The following is a 15,471-nucleotide window of genomic DNA, read 5'->3' as shown; positions in this document are numbered from 1 at the left end:
GGTCCTCGTAGAGAAAGACAGCCACCAATGCGTGCCGCAAAGATATCAACTCTCTTAAGCACCAACTTGCGATTTTTCAATGGTCCAAACTACTCCTCAAGTGGGGCACACTTTCTTGCGTATCACCCCAAAGTGGTCCTTCAAAGCGTCTTCCTGGGCACTCGTCCTCACATGAGCACCTTTGGCTCAATGCTAAAACTCTCCTCTCAAAGCAAGCATATTGTAAGTCTCTCTTAGAGTCAGCAAAATATTTCCATAGGAACCAATGAGCCACAAACAACAACCTTTTCTACACACACAATCCATTGAGGATCTGCCAACTCAAGGGACCAAAACAATGAACATTTTACTCAATGTGGGCACTCCGCTAACCCACAATCTTGTGAGAGAATCTAGAAGTTTAATTGAGTCTCTCATACCCAAAAGTGCAAATTCATCCAACCGAATCCAACGTGCATTCTTTGCATGCACAATGCAAACATCACACTCTACCTATGAGCCTAACACACAACTGGTAGAAATCTTTGGCTTATCTACGTTCTCTTAGCCATCTGAACAACAACCTTACACTTTTGCTTGTCATCGACAAGATATCCCATACTATTCTGCCAACATCTTGCTTCTGTGCTCGATCAACCACACTTCAGCTACAAAAATTTGTGTAACCAAGATAAACCATCATTGTCCTCTTCAATATTGCACACAATGAAGAACAAAGTCTCTGTGAATCTTTCTGCTTTGATGCCAATTTGTCACGGGCTTACTTTTTTTCAATAACTCAGTGCAGCGCAATGATCCTTCCTTATCGCTGCAAGCCTTTATATCGCTTTGTCACAGGTATAGAATGTTTCACAAACCCGCAATGCGCCAAATTGGCTAGCCTAACAACCAAAAGCCGCGTACCAACACCTTTCCATGTGCTGAATCATTTTCATTGGCTTTGCACACCACACCGTGCACAGTTGCCTAACAGAAGTTGATCAAGCGCTTTTCCAAATATGCATTCAATGTAGTCCATGCTGCTTAGTGCATAGCCATCCCATACCAACTATCACTTTCAAAAGAGGCATAAACTTTGCCTTAGCCTTGCGTGCTATGAAGCATATTGCGGCTTCATACGCATGACACAATAAAACCTCACCATTGAAGGAACAAGACCTTGCGACCTCCAGTCCAAAGACCAGTTGATGATTGAACACCATAGCGAAGAGCACCACCTAGACTCATTCGTCGGCGCCTAGGCATTCACTCACCTAACCCCGAGTCACCATACTTGGTTGGAATAACCTAATGTGATCCCTGTGAGAATTAGTCCTAACCTACACGTACCCCTGTGCATCCAACCGCTACGCGTGAGATCACTCTTTCAAGCTGAGAAATCCTTAACCAAATTTCTAAAGGCAACATTCTTTGATCTGCTGACACTGCTTAACCAAACAATGCTCCACGTCTGTGCTGCCATACAGTGACGCACTAATGACAATACCGATGCCTATCGCATGTCGTGCTACCATCACACATCACCGATCAAGCGAATACATACCGCACATTCCTACACTCAATGCATTTTACACTCAATAGAGCTCCGCACTGCCCGGGATAGGTAGATTATGGATAGTAAAAGAGGTTGGTAATGATCTTTGTAACGTAAGCTATGCAGGTGGTCAGAAAGCAGTGGTAGCCATGCATATTGGTGAAAGATTATGACTTTCTAGAGTTAAGACGGTTAGAGCACACTTTTGTAGGACCTGATAAAAAATTCTGAGAAGTGCCAAACTATCTTTGGTATATCCATATCAAACCTAGTCAGGTCTAGCTGATTAGATTCAAGTTTAGGCTTCAATTTTGGTTGGAAGCTTCTCAACAAAGCAGCGAAATCGGGTTCAATTCTATTTTTTTTTTGGCTTAATTTTTTCTCTCTTGTTTGCTGTTATTATTATTATTATTTACACATAAGGCTATTATGCGCTTTTGCTTGTTCAACGTTCATTGGATGATCATACACGATGACTGGTTCGGGGTATGGAGCAAATACCACATCATTCTTTGTGCTAACCTAATGGATTTAAACAGGGATCTGAATATCCAATTGGCATCTGCTCATTCAAGGAGTTCTGTTAGAATGGCTTTTGGTGTTTGGAGTCACTTAGGAACGTTTTTTGTAGCTGGTGCAGCCTGTTTGGAGAGCGTCTTATTATTTCTTGAATCTTGGTATTTGGAGGACATCCTTTCCCAACTTTCGCTGATTGGAATGAATGCCTCTCTTTGTTCCAATAATCGCCAGTGGATCAATTGGGTTACTACTGTTGTGGAAGGGAGGCACTGTTGGGGTTCTCATTTGCTTATTTTCAATGCCTTTTGATATTGTTTATTCAGAAAATGACCTGTACGAGTAATTGGGCATGTTTTCTGATTTTTTCTACAATTTTTGATATTCTCCCAATGTCCAAAATCATAAACAGTCAGCTTTGGAATGTCTATTTTATCCTTCACATGCTTGAAACTCAGGGAGCTCAGTGAAATGTTGATCTGTTCATCCACATACTCTCACTTAAAATGAGGTTCACACATTTTTTTTATGAACTTTATGAAGTTCGCGTAATAATATTTGCGAACATCCTTCAAACTCGAACAAAATAAAGAAGTTCACACATATTTTATGCGGACTTCCTCAAGTCTGCATAAAATATACGAGGACTTGAGGAAGTCATATTTTATGTAAACTTCCTCATCATTGCCTATGTTCATTATTTTTTTGTTTATGAGGAACAATTTATATTTTAGATAATGTTTTCCTTCAATCGTTAATCAGATCGAGGTGATATTTGGGGTAATAGAAATCTAACGTTTAGATCTGTCTCTTTCTTTTTTTCTGTTTTTAAGATTTATGGTGCTGGTGGCTAAAACATTGCGGGGGCAATATTTCAAACGTTTTTTTGTTGTTTTCCAGTGAATCAGGTGTGGTTGAAAATATAGTTTTGTCTAGTTTCTTTATTCTTTTCTATATTTTTTTGAAATCTTTCATTTTTTTGGTTAAAATGTTCTCTTAAAGATAGATTATTCAGTTGTTTAAGTATGCAAAGCATTTTTATTTCAGTTTTGAAACTCAAAAACAGAAATCTTAGAGGAGTTTTTGATTCTGACTCAACACATAAAAGTTATAGGTTTGGGTCTTAGCTTTTCGACGACTATAAAAATATAAGTTTTCGATATCTATTCGGAGAGATACATATATTAGAATAAAGATTATTTTACAAAAAATAATCACATATTTGAGAGAAAGTTCGCATGTGCCAAGAATAAAAAAATCCTTTTAAATTCAGATATTTATGATTTTTGCCATGAAAAGAATATCTAAATTTGTAAATTTTTTAAGAAAACACATCAAATTACCCGTATAGTACGATCATTTTCTGTTTATTCACTACTGGCTGCACTCTTTGTGAGAATGTCGTTTTTTCCCTTGTCTGGAGATTATTGGAGATCAGATCGGCCACCTTGTTAGCCATCCTTATTGGGTTTAATCCCTGCATACGAATAGATTTTAACCATCGTCCTCGCCTCCATCCCCGTTTCATGCCCTCCATCCCCGATTCAAACGGGGCGAGGCAGGGCAGAGCCCCGTTGTCCCCCGGTCCATTGCCACCCCTAACCCTGACCTGAACCACTTTGATAATTAATAGCTGTAACTTCTCGGTTCTGCTTATTTAAAATGATGAGCCTAGTTCTTCCCTGTCACCATCGTTATTCTATCTTATTATTATAGGTACTAGTATTAAAATTGAATACACGTGTTCTATACATTAAATTGCATTAATTTTTTTTGATATCCCTCATGCAAAATAGAAGGCATACCAGCCTTTATTATGTTATCATATCTGTCAAAGTGACATGGTCCCTCCCACTATCATTATTTGAAGTTTTCTAATCTTTCTGCACCACATTGTGAATAATGTGGCAGACAAAAATGCAGAAAAGGGAACTGTGTCGCTTTAGAAGTACAAGCATGCTTCCCCACCATAATTTCTAAGCAGAGGATGCCACTGCTTGCTCTTCCAGCATGCATGCTATGGCTCTAGGTACATAGCATAGGCCATCAATGAGGCATTAGCTACTACTCCATTCAATATATTTAATCAAGTTATTTCCAATCAGATGTATGCCCAAGGCCCATATCTGATCACAAGCTATGTGAGCCAAACCAGTTGTCTTACCATAGTAGTAAGCTGTTGTGATCAAGTTAAGAGTCGTGTTTTCATCTTTGTAGAAAACTTGGCACTGGTCAGATTGTTGTGTGCGTTGGCCTAAATTGGGTTCTCACTTGGTAAGTCGGCCCTGCACCCTTACCCGGCTCACCAGAAGAACATCATACTGTGACATGGAAGTAAATCAAAACCTTGACAGCTCGATTGGAGACCTTTGGAATCACTTAAATTCAACATAAAGTCAGAATTATAGCACGTTTGGAAGCAAAAAATTCTCATGGAATTTTTTTTTTTGCCTATGAAAAGTTTTGATATGTTAATTTTTCTAAATGATTTTTTTTTCCATTTGTATGTGTGCATGAGAAACACAAAATGAAAATTTTTTAGAAAAATGAGAGAGAGAGAGAGAGAGAGAGAGAAAGTGGGGTGGCAGTGGCAGTGGTGTAAGAGGAGGAGAGGAGGCGCTATACTCGAGGGCGGCCTCGAGCTTGGCCCGGGTGCTGTGGACTTGCCTGCTCTGGGGTGCCGAAGTCCTGATCCGGTGTGCCAAACTTGCTTGCTCCGATGGTGCCGTGGACGACCACCACCGTCATGAGGAGGCAGAGGATGGTCACCTTCCAGTTCCTGAAGGCCCTCCAATGGCGCCGTGTTTCCTATAAAAAAATGCACTTTTTTACTAAAACTATCAGAAAAAAATTCTCTCGTTTGAAACAGTAAAAAAGTTCTGCTTATTAAAATTCCACACTTGGATCATGTGTTTTCAATGAAAAAATGATGTTTGGAGCCTAACAAATTTACAAAGATTTTTGACCATTGATTTTTTTGAACTTTATAAAAACCCACCCATGTGTTGGAATCAAACACTTCAAGAGCAGATCCCTATAAAATAAAGTACATAAATTGCATCTGTACAGTCAAAATTTAAAAATAAAATAAAAAAAGACCGAAAAACTCATTTAGCATGTGGTTTGGCATGAACCCATTAGTCACTTTTAAATTTGAGACTTCACAATTCACATATTTCACTATGTTTCCCGTATCGAAGCTTGGAGGAGCAAGAACAGATCAGACCTTGGACAAAAAACTATCCAAACTCCAAAGCATCTTGGATATAGGCCATCATAAAAATGAACGGCATCCAAGAACCATCAAAAGCTTCTTCTTTTAAACAAACCTCAGCCGTCCATTTTTCAACCACCAAAGCTGTTCATCTAGAAAGTGAAGGGCATCCAAAATTTTTGTGGGACCCAGGTGGAAACCATCCTTTTGGACAAATTTTGGGTGCCATTCATCTTGATGATGGACAGCATCCAAGGTACCTTGGACAGTTTTCTGTCCAAGACCTGATCTGCTCTCCTCTATAAGTAGCATTTCATCCCCGTTGGATCAGGATTCTATTTCTATCTTGGTCTGGTTTGTGAAAGTAGTTCTATTCTACCATCCGTACAAGCAAATCATGAAAAGAAGAAACTATGGACTTATCATGAGGCATGCAAGGTTCGGACCATATTGTCCACCACTTAAGGTCCTGTTTGATTCCAAACATGGATGAACTTTATATGGAGAAAAAAGTAAAATTTCTCACCATCAGATCAGACTTTTTTTCTCCAAAAAAAAGTGAAGATCTTGTTTAGAATGACAAAGTTTTTTTAGAATACTTTTCCCATGTTTGTTATGGGTGTGGTGAAATGTTTAGGTCTCACATGCATTTTGTGAGAACTTTTCCTCTTTCCAAAAGTTTCTTTGCAATCAAATGGGCCTAAACATAAACAAAAAGTAATTAACAGAGGCATTGGGCAAATGCACATGTACTCCATCTACACATGATAGCAGTTACTTTCCACAGAGCAATGAAAAGGACCATAGTGGGAAAAAAGTGATTAAAAAAAGACATCAATAAGAGTTTTATTTTTTCTTGATATTAAAAGGTTGACAACCAGGCAAAGATTTTTTTATATTTACATAAAAAAACCACCCTCATCATCAGAGACCTAGCTGAACTGGCTTTGCCTGCGGTACTTAGATCGTTGTATTGACAGTGTAAAAATTATTAAAAAAATAAAAGGAAAGTTGGAATAGCAAGCATACCTAATGTGAGAATTGATCATGTTCAACCCTTGCCCTCAAGCAGGCAATGACTAAAAAAATAAAAAGAAAGTTGGAATAGCAAGCATACCTAATGTGGGAATTGATCATGTTCATGGATTTCTTTTGGGACCCATAAAAAATATAAGAGGTAGACTCTATGTTGGTTATTTTCACGTTATCTTAATGATCCTTTCTCCTTTCATTGTTTTTATTTTTTGATATTTACACAAAGAAACCACCCCCAAGACCAGAGACCCAGTAGCAACTGGCTCTGCCTGCCATACTTATGATCATTGTCTTGGCAAAGTAAAACTATGTGGGCTTACCCTTTGCCCTTGGAGTCACCAAGTTTCACCTTGTGTAAGGGTAACACCCATGGGATTTGAACCTATACCACCTGCCTAGGGGCCTAGGTCCCATCCCACTATACGCCAAACCCCTTAAGGGCATTGTTTTTTAATTTTTATGTAAAATTTAAAAATTCTTCTCATGCTTAGCCCTAGAAAAATAATGATCCTGCAAGTAAAGAGCGTGCTTTAGATTATGATATTTTAATGTTTGGATATTTTTAAAACTAATGGCCCACAATGTACAGAAATTGCACAATAAAAAATATTTTTTTTTGTAGAACAGCTTGATCCAAAGTATTGGTGAAATTAAAGAAGAAACTTCCTAGAAGTCCAAGTTGATAATATTGAGACAACTTTCGCTGATTGTAATTTTGGATCTTCCTTGGTTAGATGGTCCCACTTCTCTTTCTCTCTCTCTCTCTATCAAGAATGAGTAAGAGGTCAAACTAGTGGTTTTTGAGAGAACCTGCCTAACCCCAACTTACCTTTCAAAAAATAAAATTATTTAAAAAAAGAGTGACATATATATATATATATATATATATATATATATATATATATATATATATATATATATATATATATATATATATATATATATATATATATATATATATATATATATAGAGAGAGAGAGAGAGAGAGAGAGAGAGAGAGAGAGAGAGAGAGAGAGAGAGAGGCACATACATTCGATATGGAAACACAAGTCGAGTGAGCTTAAGCGTGCTTGGCTTTGAAAAAGAAAAGTTGATACTTAATTGAACTTTAATTTCTTAGAAAAAAAAATGAAGTTATATATTTGAGCTTTTACTTATTAAGAGAAATGAAGTTTCATTGTTTAACATCCATTTCTTTAAAAAAAAAAGAGAAGTGATATAGTCTATCTTTTATTTCTTAAGGAAAAACTAAGTAATATAGTTAATTTTTATTTCTTAAAATAACGGAGTTATATAGCTGAACTTTTATGTTTCAAAAAAAAAAAAAAGTTATATAAATGAACATTTACTTCTTGCCAAAAAGAAGAAAAGAAGAGGCCAATCAAGAGGATCTCGATCCGAGACATTCAATTCAGGTATGCATAAATATTGTTAATATATTTCGTTAATGAGGGTTTTCCTTTGTCATAAAAAAAATACTATAGACACTCTCAACAAGTTGACTATGCTTTCTGCGGTCCCAACTTCATGCATGTGCTTGGCTCAGATTAGATGAGCAGATGAGGGCAAGCCAGCCCTTGGACATGCACACTCATGTGCACACTGACAGAGCCCTCTCAAAGGAGGCCGGATCAGGTGCAATCACATTGCACAATAATGTGCCACTATACTTGATTCTTATGCACTTAGATTAAAAAGGCACATATAAAAAAATATACATTGTGATTTGCACCTAGTTCCGGCCTCCTCTCAAGGGCAGCTTTTGCTAACCAGAAGTTTCACGAAGCAGGTTATATGTTCCCCCCCCCCCCCCCCCCCGAACAAGGCAGTTAGCTACATCTCATGATCGGGGGTCCCAAAGAGCACCACGTATGTAAGCATGTGCGTCTCGTATCCCCATGTTTGTCAGCATTAATTAGCGTTGGAGTTTGATGCGATTGCAAAGACTTAAGTACCCTCTCCTCCATTGGTGCAAAAAAAAAATGACGGTTCTTGAAAAGGAGTGGTTGTAAAGACTTAAGTGCCCCGAAGATGATTATTTAAGACCCAGTCTCTGCACTACAGGATTATCCGAGAAAGATATCTCCTCTGGACATCAACCCTTTCACACTCTCTCTCCCTTCTATTTCTGCTTCTATGCACATCCAACAGAAGATCTTACATTGCTCCATCAAGCACCGACTGACCTGCACATTTACTGTTGTGGAGCCTGATTCAGAGTTTTTACTCTTACAGGAGGAGGGTCTGGGGGCTCCTCTCAGTGTGGGTAGCATCATTCAACTTGAAGAGTTATGGAGTCTGATTCAGAGCTTTTACCCTTACAGAAGGGGAGTCTGAGGGCTCCTCCCAGCGTGTTCATGGCCCTTTGCCCTCACAGGATGCTACCCGTTCGGGCTCATCAACCATCTCTCGCTCTCTCCCCCTTCTATTTCTGCTTCTGTGCACATCCATCACAAGATCCTATATTGCTCCATCAAGCACCGACTGACCTGCACATTGACTGTTGTGGGTCCTTACTGATGAGCTGCCTCTAAATTTATTGCAAGTCACAGCTATGCTCAGAGCAACATGTCAACGTCCCATTGATAGGCAAAACAACATTTCAAAGGTTATTTATCATAATGCCAACTTTAGTTGAATCTGTTTTGATTGCAATGTTTGAAGCATCTCTTTCTTGCTTTGATTGTTTGTGTTTGTTGCTTGCTGCTTAAGTGCTTCTCAGTAAGCAGAATCTGGCCCTCATGCTCATCTCGATTGGATTACTGAGATTCCACCAGTAAGATCCGTAGTCCTTCTTGCTGCTAACTCTTTACATTTGCAGGTTGTTTCTTCAAATGATTATAATAATGACAAATATGCGAAGGAGTTCAGTATCAGTGTTTCTAATGCGCTTGCTACTTGTCCTGCTTGGGTTTTGCCAACTCCTCGTGTGAGTTGATCATATGTGAAAACTGAACTGTGGATGGAAGAGTGGGCGCGAGGCAAGGAAGAAGAAGAAGAGGAGGAGCCTTCCATGCAAGAGAACCAGGCGTTCTTGGTGCTGTGGCTGTGCCGCAGCGTGATCTGCTGCTCGAGGGGGCAGTGGGTGAGGAGGGGAGTCTTCGAAATGGCGGTGCACCTCTCTCTAGGCCACTCCGTAGCGCTCGCTTCGGCCGTGCTCTGCCTCATTTACGACGTTCGTGAAAATGACAAAACTGCCCTCCATCGATATCGCAGGAAAACGTTCCGCAGGTGGTTGTAATGTATCGTTGAAGTTAAAATGGGGAATGAAATGACAATAGAAATCGCTGAAAATTTACAGAAATAAATGCCCTCCTTCTAGAAAACTGAATCATCGGTTCCTCTTCCTCGGACGGACATAAATGCCCTCATTCTAGAAAACTGAATCGTCGGTTCATGAAAATGACAAAACTGCCCTCCATCGATATCGCAGGAAAACGTTCCGCAGGTGGTTGTAATATATCGTTGAAGTTAAAATGGGGAATGAAATGACAATAGAAATCGCTGAAAATTTACAGAAATAAATGCCCTCCTTCTAGAAAACTGAATCGTCGGTTCCTCTTCCTCGGACAGACATAAATGCCCTCCTTCTAGAAAACTGAATCGTCGGTTCGTGAAAATGACAAAACTGCCCTCCATCGATATCGCGGGAAAACGTTCCGCAGGTGGTTGTAATGTATCGTTGAAGTTAAAATGGGGAATGAAATGACAATAGAAATCGCTGAAAATTTACAGAAATAAATGCCCTCCTTCTAGAAAACTGAATCGTCGGTTCCTCTTCCTTGGACGGACATAAATGCCCTCCTTCTAGAAAACTGAATCGTCGGTTCGTGAAAATGACAAAACTGCCCTCCATCGATATCGCGGGAAAACGTTCCGCAGGTGGTTGTAATGTATCATTGAAGTTAAAATGGGGAATGAAATGACAATAAAAATCGCTGAAAATTTACAGAAATAAATGCCCTCCTTCTAAAAAACTGAATCGTCGGTTCCTCTTCCTCGGATGGACATAAATGCCCTCCTTCTAGAAAACTGAATCGTCGGTTCGTGAAAATGACAAAACTGCCCTCCATCGATATCGCGAGAAAACGTTCCGCAGAGTTTGCGTATGTAGCAAGCGTTATGTTGTATGATACAAATAGTTCAAAAAAATCCTTTCTCGCTCTAAGCACTCTACCGAAGATTCTTTGCTTTCATCTCGAGTTGCCGGAGCATCCTTTCCTTTTTACCAGAGCATCTGTTTCCGTCTTACGCGCAGTCGCAGCATCGTTGCCACCTTCTGTTGCGTATTAGTTGTTACTGTTGCTTACTCTACAGTTGGAATATCCAAATTCTCATCGTTTCGGTGAGTTTCGTGTAAGTTTTCTTTCTTCAATCTGAAGATTGGTTCTTATACAAGGATTTGTATTATGAACCCAAATATTCCGACGATTTCTAATGATGATGATCGTGTATTGTGTTGTGCAGGTTAGCAAAGTCTGCGCCTCATCAGATTAGAGATACCCCGTCGTTCTATGGGTTGTCTATTAGAGAAGTGATCCGCCAGTCCCATCTATCTAAAGTTTTTGAAAGATACCAAAATATACTTAAGATTGAGAACGATGAAGACAGGGAAAAAGCCTTGGAATCGTATTTTGCGAAGGATTATCCATCAGATATCGAGGTTGCGGACCAAAGGAAGAACTCTGAAGAACGAAAGATGCAGAACAAGGATGACGAAGAGAAAACAAATGCCAGAAATATTGATGAGAATATAAATAGAAGGCGGAGGATTAACGCACAACAGATGGAAAAGAGGAAGAAGAAGGCGGAGGAGTGGGAAAGGGATGTTAGCAATATGATGGCGGAGGCTCATAGGAGAAACTTGGAGAGTAGAGCAATGCGACACAAGGCAAGGCTACTGAAGGAGGCGGAGGATAGGCGAAGGCAAATGAATAAGGAGGAGGAAGAGAAGGAACAGAATATTCCTCAGTTTGAGGAAGAAAAGGAAAGGCGAAAGAGGGAGTTGGGGTTCGAGGAAGCTAAGGAAATGCAAAGGCAGCAGAAGGAGAATGAGGAAAAGAAGGAAAGGTAACGGAAAGAGAAGGAGGAGGAGGAGGTAGAGAAGGAAAGAGAAAGGAAGAAGCAGAAGGAAGAATTGCAGAAAAGAAGAAAACAACAACTGCAAGAGAAAGAAAGGCGACGGAAGGAGGAGGAAGAAAAGGAAAGGGAAAGGAAGAAGCAGGTGGAAGAACTGTGGCAAAGAAGGAAACAAGAAATCGAAGAGAAAGAAAGGCGGCTGAAGGAGAAGGAGGAGGAAGAAAAGGAAAGGGAAAGGAAGAAGCAGGTGGAAGAACTGTGGCAAAGAAGGAAACAAGAAATCGAAGAGAAAGAAAGGCGGCTGAAGGAGAAGGAGGAGGAAGAAAAGGAAAGGGAAAGGAAGAAGCAGAAGGAAGAGGCGAAAAGGGAGAGACAAATGAAGCAGAAGGAGGAGGAGATAAAGGAGAGAGAAATGAAGGAGAAGGATGAGGATGCGAAAAAGGAGAGAGAAAGGATGCAGGAGGAGAAAAGGGAGAGAGAAAGGAAGGAGAAGGAGGAGGAGAAAAGGCAGAGAGAAAGGAAGCAGAAGGAGGAGGAGGAGAAAAGGGAGAGAGAAAGGAAGGAGAAGGAGGAGAAGGAGAAAAGAAAGAGAGAAAGGAAGGAGAAGCAGGAGGAGAAACACGAGAGAGAAAGGAATCAGAAGGAACAGGCGGAAAAGGACAGAGAAAGGAAGCAGAAGGAGGAGGAGGAGAATAGGGACAGAGAAAGAAAGCAGAAGGAGGATGAGAAAAGGAAGGCGAGAGAAAGGAAGGCGAGAGAAAGGAAGGCGAGAGAAAGGAAGGCGACGGTGGAGCCGCTAGAGATGGAGATTGAAAGGCAGTTCGAGGCAGTGGACCCACCAGAAAGTCCCAGGTTCTTGCGAGAACAGCAGAAAATAGCGACCAAGGTAAATATATCCGTCCTGTCTGCGAAGATTTAATAATATGTTTAGCAATTTTGGTATAGCGATTACTATGTTAGGTATTGATATTTATAGCGATTACTGTGATAGTATGTCTGCAACCGATATTATTTATAGCGGTTAGTAGAATAGTATTTATAAGTACAAATGGAAGTAATTTATAATTTGTAGGAATAATATGTTATTTTGTGTTACAGGGAGGTCACAGGAGAAGTAGAGCACCAGGTGAAAAGCTCGGAGGTCGCTGTCAATGGCCTGTAGTTCTGTCTTGGTATGGTCAACTGAGTGCATATCAGAAGGACCGACTACGAAATATGCACTTCGGTGGCCTTTTGGACCAGCAATATTTTGAAACTTGCTGGAATACCATGACTCACCTGGTAAATAAGTGGAATGATAAGACTAACACATTCCAGTTTGATTCTTTTGAGATCACCATGACTCTAAAAGATGTGGCGAGGATCACTGGCCTTAAGTGCGATGGCAGTGCTGTCCTATTACGGCATTCAAACTATAACGCAAGGGAAAACTGCACTGCCCTTCTAGGAATGTCGATGGACGAATGGAGTCAATGTATTTCTGGTGGAAGCAATTCCACATCAATGAAGGTCTCAGTTTTTCATAATAAATGGGAAGGCCACTCCGCTACTTGTGCATCTGAAATAGCTGACCAAGAGTTGCGCGGCTTCCTTCTATATTTTTTTGCTCTTACATTATTTTTCGATTGTTCTGGTTCGAGAATAAGTTCCATGTGGCTGCAGTACCTGGCAGACTTAGACGAAGTCGACAACTATGCCTGGGGTGCCGCTATGCTCGCACACCTGTACAGTCAACTCCACCGTGCGAGTAATGGTACGAAAATAGTTGGCGGATTTTGGCCATTTGTTCAGGTATTTGTTGATTACATACTTAGTATTTGTAGACAAATCTCATTGCAGTCTGTGGCGTTGTTAATAATATTTTTTTTGTTAGGCCTGGGCGTTGGAACATATTATCCCATTGCGTCCACGGTGTGGCCCTCCGATTTGTGGTTTTCCAAAGATCGGTCGCTGGGCCAGAATAAACGTCGCAGTTTATAATGCTAAGTCCATTTTAGATGGGCTGCAATTAAACGAGGTAAACGTTTTAAAATTATTTACAATCGCGTCAGCATTTACCATTGAGTATTATAAGTCATTGTAATGTTCAGCATTCTTAAGTATACATCGCTGCAGGATTGTCTTCCGTAGTGCATATCGTTGTTGCCATATCATGCGTAAATAAATTTTAATATATTTGTCATTCGTTATTAAAAAGAATTACCAATGTACAGGTTTTGTGGAGACCTTATGGAGATGGGGGCGATGATGAAGACATTGTTGCAGAGGCTGCCAGATTGTCTGACCGCGATTTGTGGCTATTCTGCAATTTTGAAGCCGAGTTGCAGCAAGGTAGTCGAGTTCTTCTACAATCTGGCTTGGGGCAGTCTATCCCAAATAAGCCTTTGGAGGTGAGAAGGAAGATGAATATTGGTGGGGGCAGGCACGTGAATTGGAGCGATCGCTACAGGGACGAATTATTAAATTGGAACTCAGGTGGTTTCCCTGCCGTACCGTATGATCATGAAGAACGACAATTTGATCCCTTCTATTTCGAAAGCTATTGGGAACCAATGCGGCGAAATCGGAAGATTGAGAAAATTGTCAACCCATGCCTCCCAACTGTCCCTTCTCATGTTGTAGCCCAGCCTCTACAACCAAAACGTCGTCTCGCTCTGGTTAATACGACTAGTCCATCAGTAACAAATCACGAGGAAGACCGAATACTTGCTCCAAAAGAGAAGACTGTCTCTGCCGCAAGGTTCGAACTTATTGAGAGGGAGAATAAGAAATTAAGGACAGAAGTAAGCACTATGGGGACCCAATTAAATGCAGTGGTGAACATGATGACCAGTCTTCTTAGGCAAGGTTTCGCAACGAGGAGGCCACCCAGGATAGACAGTCCACCAATAAAAAGTGAGAGACAAGTCTATGAAATTTCATCAGATTCATCCAGTGACTCAGAATAAATCCTAGATTTTCATTTTTATCACGCTATACATTTATTGTAATTGTATAATGAGTTGCGGTAACGTGAAATTCTTTTACTGTTTAATTCTTTATTATTACATCTTTCCGACTTTGGGTCTCGGTAATAAATAAACTTTCCTCTATGGGAGGATTAGTAGGTTGATAAGAAGGATGGTTGTCTTCATCTATATTTTCTTTTTTACTAAACTAATTGAGTTCATCATCACTAAAAATATCATCATTTCTAGATAGTAACTTAAACAAGAAAGAGTAATCCATATTCTCTTTATGGGATACATCCTTCTCAAAACCACTAACGTTTCCTAAGAAAGTCACATTCCTAGAAACATATAGTTTGTCGTTCTTAACATCATAGCATCTAAATCTTTTTTGAGTTTCAGAATATCCAAGAAATGCATAAGGAATGACTTTTGGTGAGAGTTTGTCATTTTTGTCGGTAAGGACAAAACATTTACATCCAAAGATTCTTAACCTATTTTAGTCGGGTTTCTTTTGGTATAAAATTTTAAAAGCTGAAGTTTTGTTTAGATTTTTTGAAGAAAAGTGATTTATAAGATAAACGGATGTAAGAGTCGCCTCGGCCCAAAAACTTTTTGGAATGTTTTGAGAAATGAGTAAAGTTCTAGTTGTTTCAATAATATACCTATGTTTTCTTTCAGCTAGACTGTTTTGTTGTGGTGTTTTTGGACAAGATCTATGATGAACTATTCTATGGTTTTCAAGATAGTTTTTAAAATCATTTGAAAGATACTCTCCTCCGGAATCAACTCTAAAGATTTTTAAATTATCATTAAATTGATTTTTAATCATCATATGATATGTCTTAAACGATGCAAAGACTTCATGCTTATGTTTAAGGAAGTATATCCAACAAAATCTTGAATAATCATAAAAAAAATAACATAGTAAGCAAATCCTCCCTTAGATACTACAGGTGTCGGTCCCCATAAATCCGAGTGCACAAGTTCAAAAGATTTGTTTGTAAACGTAGATCTTTGTTCAAAAGTCAAGCTTCTCATTTTTTCAAAAATGCAATGATTACAATTGAAATTACTTTTACAGAGATCTTTGTCTTCGCAATCGCTGTATTTGTCTTCGCCTCGAAAGAATAGCGCACAAAGT

This window comes from Nuphar pumila, chromosome 6, assembly GCF_984573655.1.
Source record: "Nuphar pumila chromosome 6, dmNupPumi1.hap1.1, whole genome shotgun sequence".
Lineage (NCBI taxonomy): Eukaryota > Viridiplantae > Streptophyta > Magnoliopsida > Nymphaeales > Nymphaeaceae > Nuphar > Nuphar pumila.
The sequence above is the reverse complement of the archived record's forward strand: the minus strand, read 5'-3'. Positions refer to the sequence as shown.